Here is a 6,000-nt window from a genome sequence, read left to right on the forward strand (position 1 = left end):
ATCAGGTTTATAGTTAGGACTGGCTCAGGTTTATAGTTAGGGCTGACTCAGGTTTATAGTTAGAGCTGGCTCAGGTCTATAGTTTGGGCTGGCTCAAGTTTATAGTTAGGGCTGGCTCAGGTTTATAGTTAGGGCTGGATCAGGTCTATAGTTAGGACTGGCTCAGGTTTATAGTTAGGGCTGGATCAGGTTTATAGTTAGGGCTGACTCAGGTCTATAGTTAGGGCTGGATCAGGTCTATAGTTAGGACTGGCTCAGGTTTATAGTTAGGGCTGGATCAGGTTTATAGTTAGGACTGGATCAGGTTTATAGTCAGGACTGGCTCAGGTTTATAGTTAGGGCTGGATCAGGTTTATAGTTAGGGCTGACTCAGGTTTATAGTTAGGGCTGACTCAGGTTTATAGTTAGAGCTGGCTCAGGTTTATAGTTAGGACTGGATCAGGTTTATAGTTAGGACTGGCTCAGGTTTATAGTTAGGGCTGGATCAGGTTTATAGTTAGGACTGGCTCAGGTTTATAGTTAGGGCTGACTCAGGTTTATAGTTAGAGCTGGCTCAGGTCTATAGTTTGGGCTGGCTCAAGTTTATAGTTAGGGCTGGCTCAGGTTTATAGTTAGGGCTGGATCAGGTCTATAGTTAGGACTGGCTCAGGTTTATAGTTAGGGCTGGATCAGGTTTATAGTTAGGGCTGACTCAGGTCTATAGTTAGGGCTGGATCAGGTCTATAGTTAGGACTGGCTCAGGTTTATAGTTAGGGCTGGATCAGGTTTATAGTTAGGACTGGCTCAGGTTTATAGTTAGGGCTGACTCAGGTTTATAGTTAGAGCTGGCTCAGGTCTATAGTTAGGGCTGGCTCAGGTTTATAGTTAGGGCTGGTTCAGGTTTATAGTTAGGGCTGGATCAGGTTTATAGTTAGGGCTGGATCAGGTTTATAGTTAGGGCTGACTCAGGTTTATAGTTAGGGCTGGATCAGGTTTATAGTTAGGGCTGACTCAGGTCTATAGTTAGGGCTGGATCAGGTCTATAGTTAGGACTGGCTCAGGTTTATAGTTAGGGCTGGATCAGGTTTATAGTTAGGACTGGATCCGGTTTATAGTTAGGACTGGATCAGGTTTATAGTTAGGACTGGATCAGGTTTATAGTCAGGGCTGGCTCAGGTTTATAGTTAGAGCTGGCTCAGGTTTATAGTTAGGACTGGATCAGGTTTATAGTTAGGACTGGCTCAGGTTTATAGTTAGGGCTGGTTCAGGTTTATAGTTAGGACTGGATCAGGTTTATAGTCAGGGCTGGCTCAGGTTTATAGTTAGAGCTGGCTCAGGTTTATAGTTAGGACTGGATCAGGTTTATAGTTAGGACTGGCTCAGGTTTATAGTTAGGGCTGGTTCAGGTTTATAGTTAGGGCTGGCTCAGGTCTATAGTTAGGGCTGGATCAGGTCTATAGTTAGGACTGGCTCAGGTCTATAGTTAGGGCTGGATCAGGTCTATAGTTAGGACTGGCTCAGGTTTATAGTTAGGGCTGGATCAGGTTTATAGTTAGGGCTGACTCAGGTCTATAGTTAGGGCTGGATCAGGTCTATAGTTAGGACTGGCTCAGGTTTATAGTTAGGGCTGGATCAGGTTTATAGTTAGGACTGGATCAGGTTTATAGTCAGGGCTGGCTCAGGTTTATAGTTAGAGCTGGCTCAGGTTTATAGTTAGGACTGGATCAGGTTTATAGTTAGGACTGGCTCAGGTTTATAGTTAGGGCTGGTTCAGGTTTATAGTTAGGGCTGGCTCAGGTCTATAGTTAGGGCTGGATCAGGTCTATAGTTAGGACTGGCTCAGGTTTATAGTTAGGGCTGGATCAGGTTTATAGTTAGGACTGGCTCAGGTTTATAGTTAGGGCTGACTCAGGTTTATAGTTAGAGCTGGCTCAGGTCTATAGTTTGGGCTGGCTCAAGTTTATAGTTAGGGCTGGCTCAGGTTTATAGTTAGGGCTGGATCAGGTCTATAGTTAGGACTGGCTCAGGTTTATAGTTAGGGCTGGATCAGGTTTATAGTTAGGGCTGACTCAGGTCTATAGTTAGGGCTGGATCAGGTCTATAGTTAGGACTGGCTCAGGTTTATAGTTAGGGCTGACTCAGGTCTATAGTTAGGGCTGGATCAGGTCTATAGTTAGGACTGGCTCAGGTTTATAGTTAGGGCTGGATCAGGTTTATAGTTAGGACTGGCTCAGGTTTATAGTTAGGGCTGACTCAGGTTTATAGTTAGAGCTGGCTCAGGTCTATAGTTAGGGCTGGCTCAGGTTTATAGTTAGGGCTGGTTCAGGTTTATAGTTAGGGCTGGATCAGGTTTATAGTTAGGGCTGGATCAGGTTTATAGTTAGGGCTGACTCAGGTTTATAGTTAGGGCTGGATCAGGTTTATAGTTAGGGCTGACTCAGGTCTATAGTTAGGGCTGACTCAGGTTTATAGTTAGAGCTGGCTCAGGTCTATAGTTAGAGCTGGCTCAGGTCTATAGTTTGGGCTGGCTCAAGTTTATAGTTAGGGCTGACTCAGGTTTATAGTTAGAGCTGGCTCAGGTCTATAGTTTGGGCTGGCTCAAGTTTATAGTTAGGGCTGGCTCAGGTTTATAGTTAGGGCTGGATCAGGTCTATAGTTAGGACTGGCTCAGGTTTATAGTTAGGGCTGGATCAGGTTTATAGTTAGGGCTGACTCAGGTCTATAGTTAGGGCTGGATCAGGTCTATAGTTAGGACTGGCTCAGGTTTATAGTTAGGGCTGACTCAGGTCTATAGTTAGGGCTGGATCAGGTCTATAGTTAGGACTGGCTCAGGTTTATAGTTAGGGCTGGATCAGGTTTATAGTTAGGACTGGCTCAGGTTTATAGTTAGGGCTGACTCAGGTTTATAGTTAGAGCTGGCTCAGGTCTATAGTTAGGGCTGGCTCAGGTTTATAGTTAGGGCTGGTTCAGGTTTATAGTTAGGGCTGGATCAGGTTTATAGTTAGGGCTGGATCAGGTTTATAGTTAGGGCTGACTCAGGTTTATAGTTAGGGCTGGATCAGGTTTATAGTTAGGGCTGACTCAGGTCTATAGTTAGGGCTGGTTCAGGTTTATAGTTAGGGCTGGATCAGGTTTATAGTTAGGGCTGGATCAGGTTTATAGTTAGGGCTGGCTCAGGTTTATAGTTAGGGCTGGATCAGGTTTATAGTTAGGACTGGATCCGGTTTATAGTTAGGACTGGATCAGGTTTATAGTTAGGACTGGATCAGGTTTATAGTCAGGGCTGGCTCAGGTTTATAGTTAGAGCTGGCTCAGGTTTATAGTTAGGACTGGATCAGGTTTATAGTTAGGACTGGCTCAGGTTTATAGTTAGGGCTGGTTCAGGTTTATAGTTAGGACTGGATCAGGTTTATAGTCAGGGCTGGCTCAGGTTTATAGTTAGAGCTGGCTCAGGTTTATAGTTAGGACTGGATCAGGTTTATAGTTAGGACTGGCTCAGGTTTATAGTTAGGACTGGATCCGGTTTATAGTTAGGACTGGATCAGGTTTATAGTTAGGACTGGATCAGGTTTATAGTCAGGGCTGGCTCAGGTTTATAGTTAGAGCTGGCTCAGGTTTATAGTTAGGACTGGATCAGGTTTATAGTTAGGACTGGCTCAGGTTTATAGTTAGGGCTGGTTCAGGTTTATAGTTAGGACTGGATCAGGTTTATAGTCAGGGCTGGCTCAGGTTTATAGTTAGAGCTGGCTCAGGTTTATAGTTAGGACTGGATCAGGTTTATAGTTAGGACTGGCTCAGGTTTATAGTTAGGGCTGGTTCAGGTTTATAGTTAGGGCTGGCTCAGGTCTATAGTTAGGCTGGATCAGGTCTATAGTTAGGACTGGCTCAGGTCTATAGTTAGGGCTGGATCAGGTCTATAGTTAGGACTGGCTCAGGTTTATAGTTAGGGCTGGATCAGGTTTATAGTTAGGGCTGACTCAGGTCTATAGTTAGGGCTGGATCAGGTCTATAGTTAGGACTGGCTCAGGTTTATAGTTAGGGCTGGATCAGGTTTATAGTTAGGACTGGATCAGGTTTATAGTCAGGGCTGGCTCAGGTTTATAGTTAGAGCTGGCTCAGGTTTATAGTTAGGACTGGATCAGGTTTATAGTTAGGACTGGCTCAGGTTTATAGTTAGGGCTGGTTCAGGTTTATAGTTAGGGCTGGCTCAGGTCTATAGTTAGGGCTGGATCAGGTCTATAGTTAGGACTGGCTCAGGTTTATAGTTAGGGCTGGATCAGGTTTATAGTTAGGACTGGCTCAGGTTTATAGTTAGGGCTGACTCAGGTTTATAGTTAGAGCTGGCTCAGGTCTATAGTTTGGGCTGGCTCAAGTTTATAGTTAGGGCTGGCTCAGGTTTATAGTTAGGGCTGGATCAGGTCTATAGTTAGGACTGGCTCAGGTTTATAGTTAGGGCTGGATCAGGTTTATAGTTAGGGCTGACTCAGGTCTATAGTTAGGGCTGGATCAGGTCTATAGTTAGGACTGGCTCAGGTTTATAGTTAGGGCTGACTCAGGTCTATAGTTAGGGCTGGATCAGGTCTATAGTTAGGACTGGCTCAGGTTTATAGTTAGGGCTGGATCAGGTTTATAGTTAGGACTGGCTCAGGTTTATAGTTAGGGCTGACTCAGGTTTATAGTTAGAGCTGGCTCAGGTCTATAGTTAGGGCTGGCTCAGGTTTATAGTTAGGGCTGGTTCAGGTTTATAGTTAGGGCTGGATCAGGTTTATAGTTAGGGCTGGATCAGGTTTATAGTTAGGGCTGACTCAGGTTTATAGTTAGGGCTGGATCAGGTTTATAGTTAGGGCTGACTCAGGTCTATAGTTAGGGCTGGATCAGGTCTATAGTTAGGACTGGCTCAGGTTTATAGTTAGGGCTGGATCAGGTTTATAGTTAGGACTGGATCCGGTTTATAGTTAGGACTGGATCAGGTTTATAGTTAGGACTGGATCAGGTTTATAGTCAGGGCTGGCTCAGGTTTATAGTTAGAGCTGGCTCAGGTTTATAGTTAGGACTGGATCAGGTTTATAGTTAGGACTGGCTCAGGTTTATAGTTAGGGCTGGTTCAGGTTTATAGTTAGGACTGGATCAGGTTTATAGTCAGGGCTGGCTCAGGTTTATAGTTAGAGCTGGCTCAGGTTTATAGTTAGGACTGGATCAGGTTTATAGTTAGGACTGGCTCAGGTTTATAGTTAGGGCTGGTTCAGGTTTATAGTTAGGGCTGGCTCAGGTCTATAGTTAGGGCTGGATCAGGTCTATAGTTAGGACTGGCTCAGGTCTATAGTTAGGGCTGGATCAGGTCTATAGTTAGGACTGGCTCAGGTTTATAGTTAGGGCTGGATCAGGTTTATAGTTAGGGCTGACTCAGGTCTATAGTTAGGGCTGGATCAGGTCTATAGTTAGGACTGGCTCAGGTTTATAGTTAGGGCTGGATCAGGTTTATAGTTAGGACTGGATCAGGTTTATAGTCAGGGCTGGCTCAGGTTTATAGTTAGAGCTGGCTCAGGTTTATAGTTAGGACTGGATCAGGTTTATAGTTAGGACTGGCTCAGGTTTATAGTTAGGGCTGGTTCAGGTTCATAGTTAGGGCTGGCTCAGGTCTATAGTTAGGGCTGGATCAGGTCTATAGTTAGGACTGGCTCAGGTTTATAGTTAGGGCTGGATCAGGTTTATAGTTAGGACTGGCTCAGGTTTATAGTTAGGGCTGACTCAGGTTTATAGTTAGAGCTGGCTCAGGTCTATAGTTTGGGCTGGCTCAAGTTTATAGTTAGGGCTGGCTCAGGTTTATAGTTAGGGCTGGCTCAGGTCTATAGTTAGGGCTGGATCAGGTCTATAGTTAGGACTGGCTCAGGTTAATAGTTAGGACTGGATCAGCTTTATAGTCAGGGCTGGCTCAGGTTTATAGTTAGAGCTGGCTCAGGTTTATAGTTAGGACTGGATCAGGTTTATAGTTAGGACTGGCTCAGGTTTATAGTTAGGGCT

This window comes from Anarhichas minor, unplaced genomic scaffold (assembly GCF_050575085.1).
Source record: "Anarhichas minor isolate MPS153535 unplaced genomic scaffold, ASM5057508v1 ptg000013l, whole genome shotgun sequence".
In the NCBI taxonomy this organism is placed as follows: Eukaryota; Metazoa; Chordata; class Actinopteri; order Perciformes; family Anarhichadidae; genus Anarhichas; species Anarhichas minor.